General features: G+C 43.7%; 1 long non-coding RNA gene and 1 other non-coding gene across 5 annotated transcripts; both read right to left on the bottom strand.

Annotated features, from left to right (window-relative positions):
- Nucleotides 1–5,825: 5,825 nt before the first annotated feature.
- Nucleotides 5,826–22,666, bottom strand: LOC137764171 (uncharacterized). 4 transcript variants are annotated; one of them, XR_011073927.1, is made up of 5 exons: nucleotides 22,563–22,649; nucleotides 21,093–21,204; nucleotides 16,497–16,558; nucleotides 12,947–13,084; nucleotides 5,826–10,417 (listed from the first exon to the last, which is right to left on the bottom strand). It is a non-coding gene; the product is annotated as an uncharacterized lncRNA (long non-coding RNA). The 4 variants fall into 4 exon arrangements; XR_011073928.1 differs by lacking the exon at nucleotides 21,093–21,204; XR_011073929.1 differs by lacking the exons at nucleotides 16,497–16,558; nucleotides 21,093–21,204 and having other exon boundaries at nucleotides 22,563–22,666.
- Nucleotides 12,557–12,678, bottom strand: LOC137764489 (small nucleolar RNA SNORA26). The gene has a single exon (XR_011073994.1). It is a non-coding gene; the product is annotated as a small nucleolar RNA SNORA26 (small nucleolar RNA).
- Nucleotides 22,667–27,754: the final 5,088 nt, after the last annotated feature.

Raw genomic sequence — 27,754 nt, 5'->3', positions numbered from 1 at the left:
TCTGTATCACATTCCTGGTAATCAACACTCTAAAACCAGCTGGAAAAGGTGGCTCATAGCCCACCACTGGCAACTTTTTTGTTTAAAATTTTTTTATTGTTCTAAAATATACATAACATAAAATTTACCATTTTAGGGCTTCCCTGGTGGCACAGTGGTTAGGAATCCGCCTGTCAATGCAGGGGACACGGGTTCGAGCCCTGGTCTGGAAACATCCCACATGCCGCGGAGCAACTAAGCCCGTGCGCCACAACTACTGAGCCTGCGCTCTAGAGCCCGCGAGCCTCAACTACTGAGCCCATGTGCCACAACTACTGAAGCCCGCGTACCTAGAGCCCCTGCTCCACAACGAGAAGCCACCGCAATGAGAAGCCCGCGCACCACAACGAAGAGTAACACCCGCTCAACTGCATCTAAAGAAAGCCCACGTGCAGCAACAAAGACCCAAGGCAGCCAAAAATAAATAAATAAATTTGTATAAAACAAAACAAAAAACACACAGTAAAAAAAAAATTTACCATTTTAACCATTTTTAAGTGTACAATTCAGTGGCATTAAGAACATTCACAACGTTGTGCAATCATCACCACTATCCATTTCCAGAGATTTTTCATCATCCCCAAACTGAAACTCTATACCCCTTAAACAGTAACTCCCCAGGCACCCTTCTCCCAGCCCCTGGTAACCTCTATTCCATTCTCTGTCTCTATGAATTTGACTCTTCTAGGAACTTCATATAAGTGGAATCATGCAAGAGCTGGCTTATCTAACTCAGCATGATGTTTGCAGCATCTATCAGAATTCCATTCATTTTTAAGGCAGAATAATACTCCATTGTATGTATATACCACACTTTGTTTATCCATTCACATCCATCTGTGGGTATTGGATTGTTTCCATCTTTTGGCTCTTGTGACTAACACTGCTATGAACGTTGGTATACAACAGCGGCATATTTTACTACTAGGCTATGCAAACCTATTTAACCAGAATTTGTGCAGGGTGAGAAACAGGTTTAAAGTCTTCCCTGATTAGTGGTTATAAAATTTGGCCATACATTAGAATCACCTGGGGTGTTTTAAAAACTTTCCAGTGCCCATGCTGCAGCCCAGACCAATTACATCAGATTACCTGGGAGTGGGACACAAGCATCAGTATTTTTTGTAAATCTTACTAGTTGATCCCAATGTGCAGCCCAGTTGGAGAACTAGTGCCCTAAACAGTGAGCTAGTAAACACTGTTTCATCTAAAGTATTTTTCCTTTCCCTGCAATATCTAAATCACACTTAGATTTCCCATACTTTCAAATCCAATTTAGCTGAATTAAATTCATCTTTATATTTTTAGGGTCTTTTAAGGTCTTCCAGCCAGAGCACTTACACTTATAATTTAAGTTTGGCAGGGGGGTGGGCAGGGGGAAATCTCAGATGTACCTACCATTAGAACAGAAATGTGTGCTCCTATCAGAGACAAAATGAATACATTCAAGAATACAAAAATAAACTTTTATGCAATTAAATCTAATAATAAAACTAGACACATTTTCTTTCATTTCAGGCCTAAAAATTAGCTCCCACTTACACAGTTATTTAATATTGCTTTGGAAATCCCAGGCTAATATAATTATACATGAAAAGAGAAAAGCACCATTATTTGCTGGTGATGCAACTGATAATCCTAGAAAATCCAAAGGAATTAGGTTAAAAAAAAAAAATCCTGGAGGTATAAAAATAGGTTAATGGTGAGAAAAAAAAAGTCAATAGGATCCTTGTATAACCAGTCATAGCCAGCTGAAAAATAAGAGATCCAATTTAAAACAGTCACAAAAATATATAATACTTAAAACAACAAAAGATATAGTATATATTTATTTGTTTAGTCATCAACTATACCGGGTAGTGCTACAGAGAACAGCCTGTGTAGAGCAGGCTGCTTGGTGCCCATGGAGATGATAACAGTATCTACCTCATAGAGTTGGACAGGTTACAGGAGTTGAAAATGTAAAGTGCTTAAACAGTCCCTGCTACATAGTAAGTACCATTTCTGTGCTAGCTTTTAACTTTATTACTGGCAGTGTTTTAAAAAAGGAATTGGACAGATGGAGAACTACAGCATATTCTTGAACAGCGTGAGTTTACAAGCATAAAGGATGGAGGAAGACAGAAAATAATGAATCATTGGGTGCATAAGAATGAAATCTGAAACTTGAGACTAAGTATTTATATGTCTGTTTACCCTATTTATAATTGCATAAATGTGTAAATTATAGCATTTAGATTTTAATGCAATTCTAATTATAGAGAATACTATATATAAAATTATTTAAATGGAAAAATAAATGGATTCAAATATAATATATAATATACATTATACATAATATATGTGAAAGAAAAGGGCTATTACCAGCTTTTATAGCCTATTATGCAGCAATTACAGACTAGTGGTGGTATAGTAGAATTCTACTTCAATTTAGAAGAATTCAGAAACAGGCACAACCCCAAGAAATTTAAAGAAGAAAAAATCAGAAAACCTGGCTGTGTAAGAGTTTTCAAAATCAAAGGGATAAAGGAAACTCATGAATACATTTTGATAACTGGATAGAAATTTGAAGAAGTTAATAAGAATTTAAACATAAAAGCTTAAATTATGGAGAACGATTTTTTGAAACACATCAGTGGAAGAAAAGTCAATTTCTCTCTCCTTTGAAGAACTCAATAGAAAAAAGACATCTGAATTTTAAATATCTGTAAAATGGAAAACAAAAGCACAATAACAGAATAGGAAGTTTAAAAATCAAGTATGACAGAGTTAATCCATCACCTCTCCCAGTCTTCACTTCTGCGATCCTGGCTCAGAGTCTCTCTTACCTTGACCTCTGAAATAGCCTCTCCTCTAACTGGTCTCTTTGGTTCCACCCTTGCCTTCCTAAAAAATCCATTCTCTGCATGACAAGCTGAGTGATCCTTTTTAAAGATCTTAATAAGACCTGGTCAACTCTCACACTTAAAACACTCTCCCTTGCTTTTCTGTGGCTCTTAAAATTTAAATCCCTCGTCAGGCTCACATGGCCACACGTGATCACTCACCTCCCCCCAGTCTCTGCCCTTGAACGGCCCCACCTGAGTCTTGTACCAGCTGTTTCCTCTGCCTAGATCGCTCTCCCCAGCCCGTCTTCACGAGGCTGGGTACTTCTTGTCCTTTAGGTCTCAGCTTAAATATGTCTTCCTCCAAGAAACTTTATCTGAGTCCCCAGTTTAAGGTAATAATAAAAAACTAACATTTGGGAAGTGTTTTTCTGTATGTCAGGCACTTTGACACTTTACATGCAAAATTCAGCACTCTCACAAGAACCCAATGAGACAGATTCTATTATTATCATTCCCATTTTACAGGAAGGAAACTGAATCCCAGCAAAGGTATGTAAATCCCAATATACTGCAAGAAAGTAGCTTACCAGAGCAGTAGTACCAGCTTCTCACAATCACATCACTACAGCACTTTCCAAAGTGTGATTTTGTGTGGGCTCCAGAAGCTTTCTGCCACTAACACTAAATGTGCTGTTTTTCATCAAACCTCTGAAGAGAAACTTCTGTACCTTTCTGTAAATTCTTTTCTCAGAAATATCTAAACGGGGAAGTAAAAAGTCTATGAAAACTATAAAACTTCATGCTTTCAGACAGTGAGAAGGTAATAAACCCTGCCTACAGAAGATGTGTTTTCATGCAAACTATAAAAACAAACAAACCAACACATTACATTACATTCTGTCTCCTCTTGACAGAATGTAAACCTATGTCTGCCTTGTTCACTGGGGTATGTTCAGCTCCTAGAACAATGGCAGGCACATGGGAAATACTCAACTAATGTTTCCTGCGTGTTGAACAAATGGATGAGTACATAAGGGAATAATTAACAAATCAACTTGATAAGAAAAAAAAAAAAAAGACCAGGAGAACCAAAGTGTCACTTTTATTCTTTTTTTTTTTAACATCTTTATTGGAGTATAATTGCTTTACAATGTGTTAGTTTCTGCTTTATAACAAAGTGAATCAGTTATACGTATACATATATCCCCATATCTCTTCCCTCTTGCGTCTCCCTCCCTCCCACCCTCACTATCCCACCCCTCTAGGTGGTCACAAACCCCGAGCTGATCTCCCTGTGCTATGCCGCTGCTTCCCACTAGCTATCTATTTTACATTTGGTAGTGTATATATGTCCATGCCACTCTCTCACTTTGTCCCAGCTTACCCTTCCCCCTCCCCATATCCTCAAGTCCATTCTCTAGTAGGTCTGTGCCTTTATTCCCATCTTGCCCCTAGGTTCTTCATGACCTTTTTTTTTTTTCTTAGATTCCATATATATGTGTTAGCATACGGTATTTGTTTTTCTCTTTCTGACTTAACTTCACTCTGTATGACAGACTCTAGGTGCATCTACCTCACTACAAATAACTCAATTTCATTTCTTTTTATGGCTGAGTAATAGTCCATTGTATATATGTGCCACATCTTCTTTATCCATTCATCTGTCGATGGACACTTAGGTTGCTTCCACATCCTGGCTATTGTAAATAGAGCTGCAATGAACATTGTGGTACATGACTTTTTGAATTATGGTTTTCTCAGGGCATATGCCCAATAGTGGGATTGCTGGGTCGTATGGTAGTTCTATTTTTAGTTTTTTAAGGAACCTCCATACTGTTCTCCATAGTGGCTGTATCAATTTACATTCCCACCAACAGTGCAAGAGGGTTCCCTTTTCTCCACACCCTCTCCAGCATTTATTGTTTGTAGATTTTTTGATGATGGCCATTCTGATTGGTGTGAGGTGACACCTCGTTGTAGTTTTGATTTGCATTTCTGTAATGATTAGTGATGTTGAGCATCCTTCCATGTGTTTGTTGGCAATCTGTATATCTTCTTTCCCACCAGCCATTTTAAACCATCTGCTAGCTGCAACCTTATCTCAAGGTTGTTCCCTCCTGTAACCATGCAACCATTTCAGACCCCAATCAATCCTTATTTAACAAGCACCCTTACTTCCTGCCAGCTCCCATTATAATTCTTGATAAACAAGTTATGTAACAACTGTAACCTTGCAGTTTTTGCCTTGATAAGTCTCCCCTATTTGGTAGTCTGGTGGAACACAATTCAAGTGCTTCTTGAAGCTGTCTCCCATATTAATTCTATTTGTAGATTAAGGTGTTCAAATCATTTATCATCGTAACAAATATCATTCAAAGGATTACTCTTAATTCTAACAGAATTGATTACAATGGCCCCTGCTTTCTGGCATCTTTCATTGAGTCTTGGTAAATGTTGATAAATAATTCAATGAATTGTTAAAAACATCTGAGGCTTTTCAGTTGGCTAATAAACTCTTGCCAACCAATGTACCTTGTGCTCCATCTCTTACAAAATGATGGAAAGAGAGTATCTGTCCTACAAAATAACTTAAGATCCAAGTATCAAAAATGTGTCCATTAATAATTTTGAAACTATTTTCTATAACTTTTCATGCCCTACAAACTTTACATAAGGAAGCAGAAAAGGTGCATATCCTTTAACCCAATATTGTGTGGCTAAACACACCTCGAAATCACTCATGCCAGTTGATAGAATAAGACCTTATCCTTCCAATAGACATTTTCTAACATTCCAATTACTACACTCTCATTTCACAACTTTTCCTCCTAACTTTGTTAGAACTCAGTGGTGTGAAATAAGGGCTGAATAAGTAGATTTGCATATATGCATAAGGTTTCTAATGTACCCGAATACTTGAAAAGGGAAACAAAGTAAGCCATGATCAGAACTCCAAAATGGCATATAATCAACTTTATTCATAAGTTTTTTGGAAATTTACATCTGACAACAACCAATGCCAAAATTCAAACCTGCTACTCATATTGGCCCTAAGTGAACTCTATCTTACATTTAGTTAAGCAATGCCCAAGGTCAGCTTTACATGCATTACTCAATCCTCACCACAACCCTCTTCATTGTGATTCAACAAATATGCCTGTCCTTGTGAAGCTTACATTCTACCAGGGAACAGACAATAGGTATACAAATAAGTTTATAATCTAGTCTGTCTCAAACCTCTTTAAAAGTGACCCTTGAGCACTGAATTCCAAGGGTCAGTAGCTATCAAACTTCGCCTGAAAGGAAATTCGTTAACAATAAACTTTATATCATTGTTTTTGTCAAAAAGGCCACCGAGAAAGCAGTGGTGGCCTACCTACCCTTTACTGTTTTTCTCCATTTTACAGAAGAAAATTGAGATTGTGTCAAGAATCTAGATTTCCTTTCCTATCACTTCCCCCAATTGCTTAGAACACTCCTGCCACTCTAATTCAGCATCCCATGACCCTCATCTATCCAGGTACCACAAAATACCCAATACTGAAAGTTGAATGCTCATCTTTTAATGGTTTCTCTAGTTTCAGTGCAAGAGTTTAACTACTGTTTGCTTAACACACACAGGAAAGGAACAGATAGAGGACTTCTGCTCATGAGTCCCCCTCTTACTATGCCCCGTACCACTGGAACAGTTTTCATATTTTATCTTCTTTTGATACCAATATCACTATGAACAATAAACCCACCTCTAAGGATGTACCCAGAATACTGTTCATTTTTTGGCATAGCTTGAAATAACTTTTGAAATAATTTTCTCTATGTGAAGTTGTCAATTTGCTATAATGTTCATTAGTTCGTTTATATTCAACTTTCAGTTGTCTTTTTGCAAAGCTGAGTAAGTATATGTATGTATACATACAGGCATACCTCGTTTTATTGCTTCACTTTATTGCACTTTGCAGATACTGCATATTTTACAAATTGACAGTTTGTGGCAACCCTGTGTGGAGCAAGTCTGTTGGTTCCATTTTTCCAACAGCATCTGCTCACTTTGCATCTGTGTCACATTTTGGCAACTCTCGCAATATTTCAAACTTTTTCATTATTATTATTATATTTCTTATGGTGATCTGTGAAGTCACTATTGCAAAAAAGATTGACTTGATGAAGGCTCAGGTGATGGTTAGCATTTTCTAGCAAGAAACTATTTTTAATAAAGGGATGTGCATTGTTTTTTAGACACGTTGCTACTGCATACTTAATAAACTACAGTATAGTGTAAACATAACTTTTATTTGCACAGAGAAACCAAAAAATTTGTGCGACTCCCTTTATTGCAGTGGTCTGGAACCAAACCCACAATATCTCCGAGGAATGGCTGTGTATTTTTTCCTCTTTCCTCTGCTCTATGAAAGGTTGCACACTAGCTACCAGTTCTGCATCTTGCTCTTATTTTCAGTAATGGTATAGTCTTTTTTTTTTTTTTTTTGGCTGCGCTGCACGGCACACGGGATCTTAGTTCCCTAACCAGGGATTGAACCCATGCCCCCTGCATTGGGAGTGCAGAGTCTTAACCACTGGACCACCAGGAAGTCCCAGTAATGGTATAATCTTTAGCAAGTTATCTACCCTTCCAATTTATTCATCTGTAAAACGGGAAGAACACTGTGTGAGAATTAAACGGAATAATGTAAGGACAGGAGCAATGGAGTGACACGTGCAATACGATAAATGCTACCTCCACTTGGTCCCTACAGCCCCCCTCGCTGCTGCTGCCCATAATCACAAGACAGCTACAACTCATACCAGACAAATGACCCTTTAGACCATAGATTAAATGCTCACGGGAAATCAGGAGAGTACAGCAGATCATCCCAGATTAAGTGGTCAACAGCTTTCTCCCTAAGGGAAATAAAGTTTTCAGTCAGTTATTAAACACACTGTTTGAGACAAATTTAAAAGGATTTCCACAGAGCCTGTGTACATGTACACTGGATTCTTCCACCTTCCAACAAAATCAAGGTTTCCAAATTCCCTTATGTATTTGAACACATTCTCTGGTGTATCCAGAAAAGTCTAAAAAGTGTTACTGGGACGAAAACTTTTTCTTTACCAACTTAGGTTGAAGTACTTGGGGGCCTGTGAATTAACAGACAGATTAATAGGAGCAAAGATTATTATACATGTAGGCAAGAGCATGCTGTAAGGAGTAAGGATTTATATACCAGCTTAATAGGATGGGGGTGGGGAAAGGTATTAAGGCCTCAGTGGGAAAGTATGGAAGGTTCTCACAGGATGTATTTACACAGTTCCTTGGCAGGTCCTGATGCCAGAGAGGGCTTATGGCAGCTGAATACTTAGAAAGACCTGCTTTACTTATCAAAGGGAAGTTCAGAGAAAATTTGTTGTTTTTTTTGGTGTTTTTCTTTTTTTTTTTCCAGCAGCTGCTGTTTGTTCAGATGGTCTCAATTTCAATAGTCATTATGCCATTTTGGTGAGGTTAGTCCCTTCATTTCCCTGTTATAACCTGTCATGAAGTTTCATAGGCAAGGAGCTGGGGAGATTGCTGTGGGGAGACGTGGATTAGAAGTTGGGAGGTAAGAGATCTGCGAACAAAAACAGATAACGAGGATGAATACGCATAAAAGAGCAAATCCCAACACGTAGCCCCATCTTTCACTGAACCAGTCTCTTATTCTCGAGGTCAGTCCAATTAATCAACGGTGCTTCACTCATTTTACGTAGGATGTCAACCCATTCTTTTATACGGTTCAAACTATCCTGTACTTCATTTGATTTATTTACATACAAGCAGCACCGTCTGCCAATGATGGCACACTCTGTTCCCTGCTGGGCAGCCTGTGTAGCCAGGAGATGGCGATTTCAGAGCACAGAGGCGAAACTGCTAACCCCTGACGGACGTGCTTTCAAGGTCTGCGGGGTGCCAGTGAATCCTTGTTCCTTGACTTTGGAAATGTTCAGAATTGCTTCGTCTAGATCAGAAGTTTTCAAGCTTGGAAAAAGGGTCCTTACTGAATCAGTATTGCGATACATGAGTGGCTTGCCTACAATGTCTGGTTGGATGCGTCTACGTGGTGCTACTTTATGCTTGAAGGAGCCCAGGTCTGTAATCCGGCTAGCATTTAAAGTGGGATAACTAGTGAGGGAAGGTGCCAGGTAGCCAAGTCCACATCGCCCTGACCATTTAGGTGGGAACCCTTTATATACTTTATTGCCACATAAAATAAACAGACCAGAGGTGTTCACAAACAAGGTCAGAGTGGAACCTGTGACCCACCAGGTTGGAGTTCGGTGTCCATGGTGGCCTTTGTCGTTAGTTATGTTGGCATCTGTATATCTCCATTTCCCACGTGCCTCTGTCAGGCTGTAAGAGCAAAACAGGCTGCGAAATATCTGGTAAGAGGAGACCTTCAGTCTGGTTTTGGCAGCTATCGAGAAAGGTGTCATTACCTGACCAGGTCATTCCAGAATTTTGGTCAACTCATTTGTGGCCTGGGGTATTGGGCAGACCAACCAGGGGAACAGCTGAGCGGTTCCAGGTCCTATTTGTGTGGCCTGCAGACCAGGAATACTGTCCAGTGACTAGGCAAACATTTGTATCATTATAATAATCAGTCTGGAACTCATTTATAACATCTTTGGAGGATTTGAAGGTGTCATCTGTGGAATCAAACCAGTGTTCGATTACAGTATTGTTTTGGTATGTTACCTAGGAAGGGTCCAGTGTCGTTTTTATTTTCAATGCAAAGAGAAAATTTTCCCTCCAATACCCTCACCTGAGTGAAGGACAGACCTCGAGCCTCCATGGGGGTTCCCCAATGCCAAGTCACTCTGCCGTAGGAGGAAGCAGAGTGCCTTCCATACATCCACTGTCCAGAATGGGTCCACCAGGTGCTTGCACTGGCAGGGACAAAACCTAGTTCAGGTTCTGGTGCGTTATTTAGACGCTGACATAACCAGCAATTAGACTGATTAGTTAAGGTGACCAGGGTCTGAAAGATTGGTGTGAGTGGGTGTTGTGGCCATGCTAAAACTGTTGAAAAAGCAGTAAGAATTCGCTGAAGCAAGACACAGTCTGAAAGGGAGCCCGTAGTGGGGGAACAAGAGGGAGGATAGGTTTAGACAAGCAACCTCCAGTCAGTCCTTCTGTAACTGAAAGAGGAAGGGTTTTGTTTAAATTTCTAGGTCAGAGTATTTTGCAGGTCAGGCAGAGGTTGCAAGGGAAGATAAATGGAGACAAAATTCTTGATCGGAGATCTTGGGTAAAGCTGTCTACTTCGTGGTGTCGTCTGCTTCTGGAGCCTGAGTAAGCTCTTGAAATCCTCAATTTGAGGTCACGCATAGGGATGGCCTTCTAATTGTCCTGGGGCGGGGGGGGGGTGATGATATGGATCTAGCTTGGTATCTCACGTGAATCCAGGAGGACTTCTATTCTGATGACAGGGTAGATGGTTAGCAGTACTTCCTAAGGCCTCTCCCAGCAAGGTGACAATGTACGTTTTCTTCTAAAAATGTTGATGTATACTCATCTCCTAGAAGAAAGGGATGGCAAGGCCTGTCAGTGAGGACCATGCTTTTTTTCACCTGTTGATGAGATGCACCAAGTATAGAAGTTCTTGTATATAACTAGTCAGAGTACTGAACTGTTCACTCAAGTCCCCATGTTGCTCGCCCAACCCAGGAATGGAAGGTTTAGAGATGCCAGCTGGCACTGGGGTGACGAAAAACTATTTCAAAAGGGGTCCATTTGGAGTATCCTGGATCTGTACAAGGGCCAGGGATAATGCTTCTAGCCATATAAGTCTAGTTTCTAGATAGATTTTTTTTTTCCCCCTGGCATTCTTTTTTATGTCTACATTTTAAGGTCTTCCTTCCCTGAGGATAAGGGATGGTAGGGAGTATGAAATGTTAACGAATATCCTCTCAGAGTCTTTGTGAGCAAGTGACTTGTTTCTGCTGTAAAGTGAGTTCCTTGGACAAACTAATGGTTACCAGTGGAGGTGGGGGGGAGGCAATATAGGGGTGGAGGACTGGAGGGTACAAACTATTGGGTTTGTAGGCTACAAGGATGTACTGCACAACACGGGGAACACAGCCAATATTTTGCAACAACTGTAAATGGAGTGTAACCTTTAAAAATTGTATGAAAAATATAAAAATTAAAAAAAAAAAAAGTTCCTTCGTCAGATTCAGTTCATAAAGAAATGCCAAAACAAGGAATAATCTAAGTTATTAGTTTGTTACAACTGTTGTGGCATCAGTATGTCTAGTTGGCTAGCACAGACCATCCACTAAACATGCAGACAATAACTAAACAGTGAAAAGAGCCTAAGGCTGGAGGTGAGTCTATAAAGTCCACCTGGAGTGCCATAAAGGACAATGTGGGTCTTGGAGGACTCCCTGAGCTACATTGGTTACCTCCAGAAACTTGGTAAGATTTATACACTGGGAAATAATTTGTAGGAAGTACCAGTACCTGCAGAGGTCAAGAATCTGTGGAACTGCCAAAGTGTGCTAACAGCCTGACAGACTCTAAAGGCTTATCTAGTCGGTGTAAATGTTTGTAGCTTTCCCTTTTGCCAATGTATCAGCCCTAGGAAGAGCTATGAGTTTTGTAGCTTGGGCTGATTTTCTAGTGGGCAGCATGCAGCAAGTGTTTGCTGTGGGATAGTCAGCTTCCCTGAAAATTCTGTTTACAAGAGCCATCACACAGAAGAGCATGTCTGGCTTGCTAAAGGACATGTCCAAGAGGTCTTCTTGTGGTTTAGAAATCATCTCGATGGTTGTAAGGTAACCATGTGGAATGGTTCTTTATCATAAGGGGTTTAAGAGTATTAGAGGTGCAAGATGATGGAGGGGTAGTTAACGGGTCTGTTCATAAGTGGTCTTTCATTGAGTAGAGAGGTGTTGTGTTTTATGGACTTGTAAGAACTGATACAGCATGGGAACAAAAAGGTGAAAAGGGGAAGCTTTGTAAGGCTACTGGCTTGTGAATCAGGGTGGCAGCCAAATTAATGTACTTAGGCACAGGGACATGTCTGATGCCATAGGGTCCAACTGACATGAGAAATATTCTATGGGGTGTATCTGAAAGGGAAAAGGTTGTCCTGGAATACCTGCATCTATCCCACTCTTTTCATGGCAATATAGGTGGAAAGGTTTGTCAAAACTGAGTAATATGAGGGCTAGGAGATGGACAATGTGAATTTCAATGCTTCAGTAAAGGATTCTGTGGCGTAGCTGGCAGGAAGGCATACAAAGGTTTGGCAGGGACAGCAAAGTTGGTAATCCATTGGTGGCAAGAGCCAGCTGCCCATAAAGATTTGCGTAATTGTTCATCTTTGGGAGAGGGATGGACAAAATTGAGTCAAAGCATTTGGGGTGAGTTTTTGCATACCCTGAGATATTTCATGACGAGAAGGTAACTATTGTTTCTACCCAGTGAAGTGTGACTCTGGAGGTTTTATGCCCTTTGTCAGCTGGTGCATTTAGATGTTCTTCTCAATTTATAGTCTTTATATCATTCTAGTGGGTTGTCCCTGCCTTCAATGACAAATACCAACACTTGTACTATCATTGCTAAGTTTAAGTTTGAATCCATCACTTCTGCTCTGAGCTGTGTAAAAATATCACAAAGGTGCTCACAATGAAAGGAAATTTTCTTCTGGTTCAGCTGTGACTCCAGACAGGATCCAAAGAGGAGTTCTACAATCTCTTCTCTGGGTTTTATGGAGACTTTCTTTACCCTTCTGTGTTAGCCTCTTAAGGCACTGCGTCAACCTTAAAAGGGCACAGGAAAGGGCGATTTGGGTTTTTCACAGGGTTCTCTACGATTTCCTGCGTTCCTCTCTCGTCAGTGTACGTGGACCTCAGCAGTTTCTTTAACCGAGTCTGAAAACCCACTAGAAGCAGCTGTTCTGCTTGTGAACGTCCGTTTCCTTTGTTAAAGGGAGAGCCGGATTCGGGCCTTTGCACCAAACACGTGCCTGGGAACCCTCCGGTCGTCACTGACACGTGCTCGAGTCCGGGTCATTTCATTTCACTCAAAGACAGGAACATACCTGCGCTTAGAACTCAGGCCGCTGCACCCGCAGTCGTTGGAGACAAAGTCCCCAGGCTCACGGTCGGTCCGAGAGCCGCTGTTGCCGCCGCAGGCTGGGCCTGGCCCGAACCCGCTGCAAGGTAGCCGCGGCTGCGCCCTGGGGAAGCAAAGCGCAAACTTGTTACCACGCGCGGGCCAGCAGGCCGGGAAGCCTCCGGGAGGCTGGGCGCAGTGTGTGTGCCTCGCGCGGCCCCGGGACAGGCACTGCCGTCCCCTCCCCGGACCGCCGAGAGCTGCTCTACTGCGTTCTGGCCGCCGGGAGCAGCGGAGCTCCGGGCGGGCAAAGCTCGAGGGGACGCGAGGCGAGCCCAGCCCCACCCGGGCCCGCGGACCGGCCAGGAACCCTGCCCGCCGCAAGAGGCCAAGAGACCACAGACTCACCGCCCAACCCCGTGGGACAAAGAGACCCACGACCCGCGGAGACACAGCAGGTGGGGCGGGACCTGGAGGAGGGCTGCGGGGCGGGCAGCCAATCCCCGGGACGGTTGGGGAGGGGGCGGGACGGGAGGAGGGCCGTGGGGTAGGCAACCAATCCCAGGGAAGTTCCGGGCCGAGAGGGGCCGAGAGGGGCGGAGAGGGAGAGGGGCGGAGAGGGAGCGGGGCGGAGAGGGAGCGGGGCCCCCCGGCATTTCGACTTTGGCTGTGGCGGGAGAACTAGCTGACTGTGCGCGGAGCGTGCTTTTTGGAGCCTCAGGGAGTCCGCGCGCGGAAACCGGATTTATCTGGCGCCTCCCCAGGCCTTAGCCCTCGTGCATCTGGTTCTCCCAGGCCAACGTTCCTTCCACAAGAACTCTCCTAACGAGGCCTTCTCCTGTATCCTCTCCTCAGGTTAGCGCCTGGTCCAGGGCTCCCGGTCACACAACCCCCTAGAATGCTGAGCTGCTCGTTCCTATGCCACAGTTTAATTTATTTTGAGTGCCTACTATGTGCCATGCACCCTTCTAATCTTTAAAAAGGCGAAACAAAGGACTTTGACATTCTAGTGGAGAACAAAAACAAAATCAAGATGTAAAAATAAAATGTCGTAGGGTAATAAGTGATAAGGAGAAAAACCTAAGTATTTATTACAACTTGGAAAACTAAAGATAGACAGTAGTCTTTGCTGTGAACAAATGCCCCTTATGACACTAAGAAATAAAGAAGCAAAACTTACCATGACTGGTGTTACTGTGCTGCTTTGGAATATACTTCACTGTAGAAATGACTAAATGTGATGGAAGGCTCTTTGCCAGAGATCCCGAGTAGGGTCCTATTTGGATCCATATTGCAGAGGGGACCAAGATGGACAAGGACAATGGCCCCGGGCTTCGGGACTCATGGTCCACAGTCCTGGTGGCAGTCACTAGTGAGAGGATGCTCGGGAAGGAAGCTAGCTGTCACGGGTGTGGGATAGTGGTCTTCAAACCCTTCAGATTCCCAGGTCTCCTCTCCCAGCCCTGAATAGGCCTGCAGCCTGCTTTATCCTTCCCAGTGTTCTGCAGCTGGGGGGAACCCTTCCCCCAGAGCAGCACCAATCCCACGGCTCTGGTCTGGGCTCCAGTCCTATTGGCTTCCTCAGCCCTCCCAGGCTATTTATTTATCTCCTGCCTCTTCAAATTTCTCTCTTTTGCTCTTCAGTCTGGCTCAAGAAATGGGTGTAACCACTATTCACACTGCCCTTTGCTTATGCTGATTCACTGCCCCATTTATAACTCTGTTTATTTCATTGATGTCTGTTTTCCTCCCTCTCCCTTTTAAATTAAATTACATTTTATTTTCCCCAAGCTATTTTTACCTTCTAAAACATGTGTGTTTTCATAGTATAGTTGAGTAAAGCCAGGGGTGAGGGGAACAGTGATTGTGAAATAAAGTGGAAAGAGAGAAATGCTCAGTCCTTGGAAGGAATTGCCTCCTGTTGGGATGTGTTTTATTTATTTATAGAACTCATATGTATTGAGAACTACCATATGCCAAGCCCTGTGGTAGACCTAGAGGTACATAGATAGTAAGAAAAAGAAAAGAAAACAGAACAAATCATGGACCTTGCCCATGTGGAACTTTTAGTCTAGTGGGTAGAACATATTAATACAAGAATCACATTTTTAAAACATGAAATTACCACTTAAGAGCTAAGACGGAGGTCAGAGACTCAGCTGTGAGGTTGAGGAAGGGGTGATTAAGCAGAAAATTGAAGATGAGTTTATGAGGCAAAGCGGAGGAGCCTGGGGTCTAGTTCCACATAGAGGGAGGAGCATGTGCAGAGTGTGGGCTCCAGGAAGGAGCTCAGTGCATTCGTGGAAATGTAGGAAGGCTGCTGTGAGTTCTGCACAAAAAGCCAAGGGATGGGGATGGAGAGAGATGCAGGATACGCATGATATAAACTGGGCTTGGGGGTAGGGGACTGGGGTGTGGAGGGCGGGGTTATCTGGAGATGCTGGTGGCTGCCAGAACTTGTAGACCATAAAATTGCCCATATATAATGCTCATTAATAATATGTTGTATGCATGCATGTCAGTAAAAGTTGATGTTTGCAAGGCTGGCATGTGTTCAGGCCAGCATGTTGAAGACAATAAGAGCTAACCTTTATTGCCCACTTACTACATGCTCTGAACTCCTTTAACTGCTCTACACAGATTAGCTTATTTACTCCTTTCAGCCACCTACTGGGTACACAATTTCTCATTTTGTACCAGAGGACCCACATATTGCTAATATTTTGTGAGAGCTCTTCTCCTGCCACTCTAATAGTTTAGGTGGCTGGTAAACATATTAGGAATTGTGAGCACATCCAAACAGTGGGTCAGGTTCCTCCCCAACACGTGTACACAAACATAACCTTAGGGAAGGAAACAGAAATCATAGCTGCAACGGCCAGATGGTGGACACAGGATGGCAGCATGGAATTCTCAATTTCTCTAACTCTGAAGGTGCTTTTCCCTAAAAGTGATTGTGGAATTTCAATTAGAACTCTGAGAAAATCTAGAATTATGTTGATAGCCATGTTAGAAGTTGCATGTTGACCAGCTGAACCTGAACAATGGCACTTGCTGTCCTATAGTATTTGATTATATTGGATTTTAAATATTGCTTTTTCTTAAAAAAAAAAAAGCGCTCTTTAAAATAATTACATGTTATCCATGAGAAACGGACTATTGCCTGCCATGTCAGTAAACAAAGGATGTCACAGTCATCAGCGATTGCAGCCGCAGCCGAAGGTAACCTGGTGAGCCCCGAGGGAACTCAGGAAGGAAAAGAATACCTGCCATCTAGCAGCCATCAGACTGCAGCCACGCCCTATGTTGAGTCCTGAGGAAACACCGAAGTGAAAACACTGGATACTGGCCTGGAGAGCTGAGGTGCACATCAAAGGAATGATTTCAGTGAGCCCAGATTCTTGCATCTTCCCATGCATAGAAAAGCGCTAAATTCCTTAACTTGAGATATCTGGTTTTCTTTAATTTACAATAATCTTTTGACATTCATACTACCTGCCCTTTGTTGCAAAACTCCTATGTGTCCTGGCCCTTACCTCGCCTCCTCGGAGCAGTTCTCTCAGGGTTACTTGAGATGCTGCCTCCCGGGCTTGAAGTCCTAAAAATTTCCACCAAATAATACATAACTCTCAACTTTTAGGTTGTGAATATATATTTTTAGTCAACATCCATTATGCTTAGCATCCAATGTACTCTATGAAAGTAGTATATAAATTATATTTGGCCAGTTAAACTAATTAGCATAAGGTATCCAATTGAAAGTACAGCAAAAAATGGACTATTTAATTCTATTAAAGAAAATGGAGTGAAGAGCTAGACCTGCTTCTTCAGTAGCACAATTTAATGAGACTGCTTCAGATGAGTCCTGTTCTACATCAGAAAAGGAACACAAATCCCTCCAGCTTCTATTTCTGGCTCTACCACAGGCTTTGCTATTATACCCAGAGCAAGATGGAACCTGCTACTTTTTTTCCATCTGCAAAATGTAGGCAATGCTTTTAGCCTTTTTCACAGGAGGGGCAGGATTAATGAGAGCCACAAATGACCTTGACCTGTTTTGTAACTGCAAATGCCTTTTTATTGCTGTATTTTCATGAAAAATGAAAATCTGCTAGATTTTTTTTTTCTGACGAGTTAATATTAGGCTAAAACTTTAAAGTCTGGAATATGTACTTTATCAGCTGCTCTTTAAAATTCCAGTATCCAAATTTAAACAAAAGGAGAATAAATCTTTCAAGTGATAATCAAAACAGGAAGGAAGTGAAAGGGTTGCCTTATAAATTGAGGTCTATTTGTTTTTTCAAACTGTTATTTTCACTAAGATTAGTAAGACTGAAATACCTTATTAAAGCCATGTTGAATGAGGCTAGCTTGCTGGAAAAAACATGCCAAAAGTAAGTTGGCGTGTCAGGATATGGTATCCACATGTTTACATGTCAAGCCAGTTGAGAAGTTTGTGATAATGTGCTTTAGAATGATTGTTGATCACTCTGAGATCTTTCCATCAATCCCAATACTGATGCCGCAGGCCTGGGATTGATGGTACATGAAGGAAGAAAAATTCTTAAACGTGGTGCTTTTGCAGAGCTCTGACTAGTCAGAGAATATCTTTTCCATCCTAGGCAATGGTTACTGGTCTACATCACTGTAGGAGAACGTAGTCCTTATTTCAGCAATTAGGTCGGATACACATTATGATTTACTTGTTTTTGAAAGACAGAATCTAGGTCAGAATCATAAGGAACGAAATCAACTATTTCAAAATATGTAGCTGGTTAGTGGGAAGTGCTTAATTCCCTATGCCTATAGGTTCCAGGTGGAGGTAGTTCTAGTAGAATAACATGCTTGTCTGTCTCTGCTCCCTTCCTTCCTCTTCCCCAGGGAAGGAAGGGCTTCTCTCCTGGATGAGTTTGAAGAAGGAGCAGAGCAGGAAGGGGCAGCCTCTCCCTACCTCCGGGGCTCTGAGACCAGCTGAGCTGCAGTTGCCGATGTGAATTCTGTTTACTGCAACTGAGTCCATGTAACGTATTTGCTTTGTGCTTCTGGCCATGCTATTATTAATGTTTGTTATCTGGACTCTGGGATGAATTTTACATAATGAAGAAAATACTCCATATTCATAAAATTCTCCCACATCAAGTCTTATCTTATTTCAGAAACTCAGAGGAGAAATCACCCATTTTATAGATGCCAGAATCCAGACGAAATGTAAAATAATGGATATTCATTCTGTCTTTTGCTTGTGTTCACATTCTTCCATATTCTTCATGGCAGTGGCTGTAGAAGTATAGAGGGAATGGGAAAAGTGCAACGTTTTTACATATACTTTTCCTACTTTAATTTTAACTAAGACTGTGGGCTGTACCAGGCCATCTCCTTAGATCTAACATAGTAGCTAACACACATTTGAAGCTCAACACATACTTGTTGACTGAATGAATTATTAAATTCTGGGCATTTTAATTGAAAATGTTTAAAAACCATTTTAAGGTATTTCATAATGCCCTTAATCAAATTCAATAATAGATTACTTACAGGTAATCTGATCCAGCCTGGGGGTCTTACCAAGCTCCTTTTTGGGCAGACCCATCACGAAGGTCATGGGTGTACACAACTGAGGAAGCTTTTAAGCATTTATCACACAAAGGAGGGAACTACCACATTACCATAGGCCTCACATAAATATATAATACAGAAATACAGAATCCCAGCCAAACACTTCTGGATGGGAAGAGTTAAAAAGGATAGCATCTATCATGGACACTGATTACAAGGAAAATGATATCAGCCCTCTGGGGCCTGAAGCTCTAGCCTGTGCCCAGTAACGGCTGTCATTCATCATCTACCTCATCTTAGCCTGTGCCTGATGAGCCCCTTTCTACTTACTAAGTGTACTTCCTCTGCCTCCCTCTGACCTTTCTACATCACATCCTCCAACTGCCTGTCCGTGCTCCAGATGACATATACCCCTAGGGGTTCTCCCTCTCCTTCCCCAGACTCCTGGGGACTCTCATTTTCAGCCTCATGGGTGAAGGGTGGTCTCACTTCCATTCACGCACTTAATTGGGCAACAGGCACTAACTGAGCAGCAGCTGTGTTGAGCACCGGGCTACGTGCCTGGGATACAAAGATGATCCAAACATAGTCCTGGTTCTCCAAGAGTTCATGGATGACGGTCGGACAGTACGTGATGTGGTCAAGGTAGCACCGGGCATTGTGGAGACAGAAATGAGACACAAAAGCAGCCCCAGAAGAGTTCCAGGAACAGAGCCTCCTTCCTCAGGTTGCCATGTCCCAGCAGAGATGGAGGGAGGTAGACTTGATAATTTTTTTTTTAATTTTTAAATTTCTATTTTTTTTTTACAGTAGGTCCTTGTTGGTTATCTATTTTAAACATAGCAGTGTGTACCTGTCAGTTCCAAGCTCCCTAACTATCCCTCCCCCCCACTATTCCCCCCCCACCGTGGTAACCATAAGTAACCATAAGTTGGTTCTCTAAGTCTGCTTCTATTTTGTAAATAAGTTCATTTGTATAATTTTTTTTTTTAGATTCCACATATAAGCGATATCATATGATCTTTGTCTTTCTCTGACTTGCTTCATTTAGTATGATAATCTCCAGGTCCATCTATGTTGCTGCAAATGGCATTATTTCATTCTTTTTAATGGCTGAGTAGTATTCCATTGTTTATATGTACCACATCTTCTTTATCCATTCCTCTGTCAATGGACATTTAGGTTGCTTCCATGTCTTGGCTATTGTAAACAGTGCTGCAATGAACACTGGGGTGCATGTATCCTTTTGAACCATGGTTTTCTCTGGATATATGCCCAGGAGTGGTATTGCTGGATCATATGGTAGCTCTATTTTTAGTTTTTTCAGGAGCCTCCATACTGTTCTCCATAGTGGCTATACCAATTTACATTCCTACCAATAGTGTAGGAGGGTTCCCTTTTCTCCACACCCTCTCCAGCATTTATTGATTGTAGATTTTTTGATGATGGCCATTCTGACTTGAGACTTGAGAATTTTGAACAAGTCCCAGATCCAGAACAAAAGGCTTTGTGAAGCTGAGTGTGTGCTCAGACGAAGAGGAATATTAGATGTGGGCTCAGCAGAGGAAGGAAAGGAAAGTTCTGCAGACATTACAGAAAATGTCAGTTTAGATTTGGGGGCTTAGAAACAGCACTCATCCCTCTTTCTGATGGGGCCTTATTGACACTTTTTTAAAATTGGGGTTAGAGAATCAGGGCTAAGGCATAAAAAGGGTCCATTTACTAAAATTCTTATAATACATCAGGAAAAATTGTGTGTGCTGTAGGTATTTTACTGCCATTTTAGAGGAGGTTTATGGTTTCTTAACAAGCTTAATTCATTATAACATGCATACTTGTATAGACAAGTTGAGGAGAAAGCTTAATTGACATTAATCCCAAAGGTGTTGATGGGAAGGGCTTTTTTTGTTTGTTTGGTTGTCTTTGAAGTAAAGATCAGAGGTGATTCTTTGTCACCCACAAAACTTTGATGTTTTCCTGCGCTAATGCTCACAGTCAGGATGTAAACACAAATATACACTGGCAACATCCACAATCACTTTATGACTAGGTGAGAAATTTGTTAAGGAAAATATTTGTTGCTGCTCAATGTGGCTTTGAAATGTTCCAGAAGTATTAACATCCATTAACAAACAAGGTCTACGTGAAAAACCAGTTTAACAGACTGCAAATGAATGTATCAAAATGGCAAAGAAAAAAAAAAAAAAAAAGGTTGGGGGGGGGATCGGGGGGACACTTGCTTTAGTATAGTTGGAGTGGGAGTGTATAAGGAAGTGAGTCTGACTGAGTTTTGGAGCCGGACAGGCTCAGCTTTGAATCCTGGCTCTGTTATTTACTAGCTGTGTGCCTTCAAGCAAATTACATCTTCTCAGCTTCCTCATAAATAAAATGGAGATAATAATATTGCTGTTAGGATTAACTGCAATTACATAGTTAAGGTGCCTAATATATAAGTACATGCTCAAAATGGTAGATATGTTGATCTTGAGCAAAACAGTCATTTCACAAAATTTTAACTGATGTCTTAAAGGATATGGTATGAATTTTAAGTGTACTAAATGCCCCAAATGCCCTACCTTGCCAGCTCTTCATGGTATGATATTGGCTTATGTGTTTCATTGTTGCCATGGATGCTGAAGATGCCAGAGAGGATTCATCAAAAGTTACGGATGAAACCTGGTAGAGAACCTGAGGACCAATTTATTCACACACATAACTACAATTATTCCATATGTTGTATTAACACAAGCATCGATGAGTTCTGGTTATATCTGGCTCTCTCTTACAAGTATTATCCTCTGCTTAATTTATAACCTGATATACCTAGGTGGAAGGAGTACTTTTGTTAGGTAGTTAGACATTAGCAGCAAGGAGGTGACAGCGGTGAGAAAACCAAGACGAAACCAAGTCACACACCCAGCCATCTGGGGGACTCTCCCTTGACACCACCCAGACGGGTAAAACTATGGTCGTGTGGTGGGCAGCTTATCCTGATAATAGAGGGGCACAGTAACACAAGGGGAGGTCCCCCGGCTGCGCATGCCCAGACCAGACAAGCGTATAACCTACAGTAAACCCAAACTCATTATACCATAATTATAAAAAAATTTACATGTGGTTTTGCCGCCCCCCCCGTGGGCGTTTCTTAGCGATTCAAGGGTGAGAGCATGCGCAGCAGTAATCTTGTTACATAGCTCGGGACTGTCAATCAAATAATGATCCCCTGTCACTCACCCCCGCCTCCCTGCAAAATGCTCCTTAAAAGCACCCTTAAGCGTGTATAGCTGCTTTCCATTCGCAGAAACAGGCCGCTCTCTCTCCGAGAGTGTACCTTTGGGTCGATAAAATTTGCTTTGGCCTTGCTTCACTTCGCTGAAACAGCCCGCTCTCAAAAACAGCCTACTCGGGTCTTCCCTGGTGGCGCAGTGGTTGAGAATCTGCCTGCCAATGCAGGGGACACGGGTTCGAGCCCTGGTCCGGGAGGATCCCACATGCCGCGGAGCAACTAGGCCCGTGAGCCACAATTACTGAGCCTGCGCGTCTGGAGCCTGTGCTCCGCAACGAGAGAGGCCGCGATAGTGAGAGGCCCGCGCACCGCGATGAAGAGTGGCCCCCGCTTGCCACAACTAGAGAAAGCCCTCGCACAGAAACGAAGACCCAACACAGCCAAAACTAAAAATAAAATTAAATTAAAAAGAAAAAAAGTTCCTTCACTCCAAAGTAGAAAATGGCCAAGATCTGGGACGAACTAAAATCCCACTCTTCGGTTTAAAAATAAACAGCCTACTCACTCTCTCTCTCTCTCTCTCTCTCTCTCTCCCTCCCCCTCCTCCCCCCCCTCCTCCTCCCTCCTTCTCCCCCTCCACCCCCACCCAGAGTGTACCTATGCTTAAATAAACTTTGCTTTGTGCTTAAGCTTAACGGGGTAGTTTGCAATTCTTTGCTTACTATCGTGAACCGAGATTGCTGGTCCGGGCCTTCCGTTGACCTCCTCGGTTCAAGCTATTTTGTTATAACATACGTCCCCCCGGTGACACTGCTCTTACCGTGAGTAGAATCCGCAACGGTACGTTTGGGCCACTGCCTAGTCGCTCCCCCGGCTTTCTGGGCAGAGGTACGTTTGCGACGCCTACTTTGCGGCTTCCCCGCGCCTGCTTTGCAGCTTCCCGCAGCCTGCTTTACGGCTTCCCCGCTTCCGCATTCGCTAACGGTAGCATTGCGCCCGCCGGCTGCCTTGCACCTTACCAGGTTTTCGTCCATTTGCTTGACAGTTGCCCCGCCTGTCTTACATGCCTCTGCTCCTTGCCTCATTCACCTGAGAGGGGACTACTCTGTCGCTGCTAACGTGAAATGGCACTATTGCTGTTTTACTTTTCTACTCACAGCTCTCCTTCCCGGCCTCTCGCTTGCGTCCTTCACCATTGCCGGCAGCAACGGTGGACGAATTGCCACCTTCTGACTCTGTTAAGTGTTTACACCTCTCCTGTCAAAGCGTCCTCCCTGATCAGCTTCCTTGAATTACGGCTATAGAGAAGGCTTCACACCTCTCTCCGGCTCAGCTTACTAGACCTCCTAATCATTTTTTCTGTCACTGACTGAAACCAAGATCAACAGGGGGACTCTGGGAGGTCTTTTTCCCACTTTCATTTCGGGGCCCTTCTTTCCTCTTTTGAGACTCGAAGGAGCTTTTTTCTGTGGATAGGTCAGGCTGATGGCCGCCCCAAACACCCAATCTGTTATATTTGTGAGGACTTCCAGCAGTTCCATACACCACTTTTTGGCCAGACCACTCTAATTTGGGATCCCCTCATTCTTTTCCTTGTCGTCTCGAACATCTGTTTTACATGGTCCCTAAGGAAAACCAACTCTTCCTCCGCTCAGCCACCCAGAACAGTTTCCATCACTTACCAAACCTTGCCGATTGCCAGCCTGTCAGGAATCTCCAGGGACTTGCCTTTACGGTCCTGATCACCTGCATAGGAGCCTTGGCCCACTGGCAATGGGAAAGAAGGAATAGCCACGCTATTATGCGATTGAGGAGCCAGAGAGTACAAACAAACGGCTCGTTAAGGAGAGGGAATCTCTATTGGTGACACAGCCTTAATGTTGTATATTCCCTCTACCTAAAAACCAATTGCTCATCCAGGTGAGAGAATCTCTGTAGGTGACACAGCCATTGGCACACGGTCTGTTCCTCTCCCTGAATGTTGCGTGTAAGTAACAGTACTTACTTACTCCCCAGTACTTACTCCCCAGTAAGGCAGGGGGATCTCTTGGTGACACTGCCTTTGGGCCAGAGGGGACAGACAGTAGTCCTGGAGGGCTATGGCCAGGGCCCTCCACTGATACCAGGAGGAGGGGACGGCCTCTCCTGCAGGCGGTCGGGGATACCAGGACGCTGAGACTCCCCTGACCTCAGTGTTGTGTATTCTCTTTCTTTCCAGATGGGTAACCAAACCTCTGGCCTCCTGCCACCTGAGCCTCCCTTAGGCTGCATCCTCAAGAACTGGTCGGCCTTTGACCCTGACACCCTAAACAAAAAGAGAATGGTCTTTTTCTGCAACACTGCTTGGCCCCGGTATAAGCTGGGGAGCCAAGAAGAGTGGCCCTTAAATGATAGCATTAACTTTAATACCATCCTTCAACTAGAGCTATTCTGCAAACGGCAAGGAAAATGGAGCGAGATTCCCTATGTTCAAGCCTTTCTCGCTCTTAGAGATAAGGAAGAACTCTGCAAGACTTGTAAAATTGACTCTGCTGTGCTGGTCCTGATGAGACAGCCCCCATCATCTCCTCGAGAAGATCCATCTGAGCAGGGCCATGCTAAAAGGGAATCTGAGCCAGATAAGAGCCGAAGGGAGAAAATCTTTAAACCTGGGGATAGCACTAAACCCACCCCATTCTCCATCTATATCCCCCTTTGCCACCGACAGCCCCCTTAACGCCTTACCTGGGAGATCTGACTCCCACAAGGCCTCCCCCTAGAATTTGCCCTTTGGTGGAGACAATGGGTGAATTTGGACCCCAACTCATTCAGAAGACTTTTACTCTTCTAGAGTTAAAGCACATGGGACAGAAACTAGGTAAATTTTCTGATGATCCTGACCACTACATTGACAACTTCGGCTTTTGACTTAGCCCGGAAGGATGTCATGATAATCTCAGAGCAAACTCTATCAGATACTGAGAAAGAAAATGTCCTAAAGAAGGCCTGCAACTTTGTGGACAGCCTCCATTTATCCAGCTCAAAGTATCCTGTGGGGGAAGCCACCATTCCCCATAAGGACCGTCACTGGGATTACAATAACCCCAGTGGACAATGGGAAAAGGAACATTTTATAATCTGTATAAAATCTGGACTCCAAACAAGCAGAAGGAAACCCATTAATTCCTCAAAGTTTTCTGCCGTCAGCCAGGAACCCAATGAAAACCCTACAGCCTTCCTGGAAAGGCTCAAGGAGGCAATAATTAAATATAGCAACCTAGACCTGGACTCCCTTGAAGGAAAAACCATTTTAAAGGATAGGTTCCTTACCCAGTCTGCACCAGACATCAGGAGGAAGCTCTGAGAGCTTACACAGGAGCCCAGCGTTAATCTAGATGAACCTCTAGCTACAGCCACCACTACCTTTTATAACTGGGACCAGGAGGAGGAGGTCAAGGCTCGGGAGAGGGAAAAGAGAAAAAAAAATAGGCAGGCCCAATTATTGGCAGCCCTACAGGGTCAAACCTCATCCGGAGAAGCCCGGACCCATCCCAGTGGAAGCCAAGACCGGTGCCGGGTCTGCAAAAAGCCTGGCAACTGGGCGAGGGAATGCCCCAACAAGGACAAGCCTCCTAAGATACCCTGTCCAAAATGCCAAAGAAGTGGCCATTGGGGAGCCAACTGCCCCTGGGCTGAAGGGCCGAGGGGCCAGGGGCGGCCCCTTGGATGGCCCTAGATTGACGGGGGCCCTCCACTCCAGGTGGCCCCCCTGTTTAGTGTATTACTGGACTGGAGCCAAGGGCAAACCTGGATGCGGCAGGTAGGACCATATCTTTCTTATTGGATACGGGGGCTGCCTACTCTGTCCTAGTTTCCTTCTCTGGACCCTTCTCCTCCGACTCCTGTCAGGTTACAGGAGTCTCAGGTAAACTTACTACTAGGCCTTTCACTCTCCCTTTGTATTGTTACTGGGAAGGATATACATTCTCTCCTTCCTGGTCATACCTGAATCCCCCCCCCCCCACTGTTAGGTAGGGGCATCATGAACAAGCTGGGAACCAGACTGGTACTTGGGGGAAGCACCCCAGTAACACCCCTCCAGTTCTGAGTCTTAGAGACACAGCCCCCTCTGAGGACTGGCACACCAGCCTCAGCTGAGTTGCCAGTAGACCCCCAGGTCTGGGCCGATGGAACGCCAGGGAGAGCTATAACCACCTCCCCAGTGCTTATCACCTTAAAGGACCCAAACTCTTTCCCCAATCAGAAACAATATCCAATTCGCCCAGAAGCCCCAAGGGGACTGCAGCATCTCATATCCAAATTTTTACAACATGGGCTACTTATTCCTTACAGTTCTCCCTGTAACACCCCTATCTTACCTGTTAAGAAGCCAGACAGGGAATACAGACCGGTCCAAGACTTAAGAGCTATCAGTGAGGCAGCTGTTCCACTCCATCCCGTAGTCCCCAACCTGTACAACTTGTTGGGGACCATCCCAGGCACAGCCTCCTGGTTCACAGTGTTAGACCTAAAGGATGCCTTCTTTTCCATACCTCTGGACCCGCGGTCCTACTACCTCTTTGCTTTTGAGTGACATGGGGAAGGGAATAGAGGACAACAACTCACCTGGACAGTCCTACCCCAAGGGTTCCGAGACAGCCCTCACCTTTTTGGCCAGGCCCTGGCCTAGGACCTCCAAGACCTACGCCTGGAAGGAGGGACTGTCAGCCAGTATGTGGATGACCTTCTTATTTGCTCCCCAGACCACGAGAGAGCCTTAACTCATGCTACCCAGACCCTTAATTTTTTGGCCAAATGAGGCTATAAAGTCTCTAAGTCCAAGGTCCAATTGGCACAGCAGGAAGTCAAATATCTGGGAGTAATCCCCTCCCCAGGGGAACGCAGGATCTCCCCTGAGAGAATACAAGGGAGTTTAGATCTGCCAGAGGCAACTACCCAAAAACAGCTCTGAGCCTTTTTAGGCCTCACGGGTATTGCAGATTATGGATTCCTAATTATGGACTAAAAGCACAGCCTCTTTATGAGGCCCTGAAAGGAAAATCCGACTCTTAACCTCTGCTCTGGGTCCCTAACCAAACCAGAGCTTTCCAGCAGCTAAAGACGTTACTATCTCAGGCCCCAGCCTTGGAAATCCCAAGAACTGATAGACCTTTTCAACTATTTGTGGCAGGAAAACAAGGGCTGGCTTTAGGAGTCTTGACTCAGGAACTTCTCCCTGTCCGGAGACCTGTAGGATATCTGTCAAAGAGACTGGACCCAGTGGTCACTGGATGGCCCAGCTGTCTTAGGGTAGTTGCTGCTTTGGCCTTATTGGAGGAAGAAGCCTCCAAGCTTATGTTGGGGCAACCCCTGACAGTGTATACCTCCCATCAGGTTACCGCTCTCTTGGAAGGGAAAGGCCACTTCTGGCTCACAGATAGCAGGATCCTCAAACGTCAGGCATTACTGTTGGAGAATCCAGACCTACGTGTCACGGTCTGCTCCTCTTTAACTCCAGCTACACTGCTTCTCTTCCCTGGGGAAGGTCTACCGGTTCATCAATGTGAAGATATAATATTTCACTCCTTGTTGCCCCGACCCGATCTAACCAATCCTCCACTACAAAACCCTGAGGAAGTTTGGTTCACTGATCAAGTAGTTTTGTTTCCAAAGGATGTAGAAGGGCAGGGTATGCGGTGGTCTCCTTGACACAGGTTATTGAGGCCCAGACTCTTCCCCCAGGGACCTCAGCCCAATTAGCAGAAATAATTGCTTTAACTCGAGCCTTAACCCTAGCTGAAAATAAGGCCCTTAATGTATATACTGACTCCAAATATGCTTTTTTGGTTCTGCATGCTCATGCTGCTATCTGGAAGGAACGTGGCTACCTGACGGCCTGAAGCAGCCCGATTAAGTATGGACCTCAGATTCTCTCCCTCTTGAAGGCAGTCCTCAAGCCTTCCCAGGTAGCAATGATTCATTGCAGAAGTCACCAGAAGGGTGACGATGAAATAACAAAAGGAAATCGACAGG

This window comes from Eschrichtius robustus, chromosome 4, assembly GCF_028021215.1.
Source record: "Eschrichtius robustus isolate mEscRob2 chromosome 4, mEscRob2.pri, whole genome shotgun sequence".
Taxonomy (NCBI): Eukaryota; Metazoa; Chordata; class Mammalia; order Artiodactyla; family Eschrichtiidae; genus Eschrichtius; species Eschrichtius robustus.
Note: the sequence above shows the minus strand (reverse complement) of the source record. Positions and strands in the feature narration are given on the sequence as shown.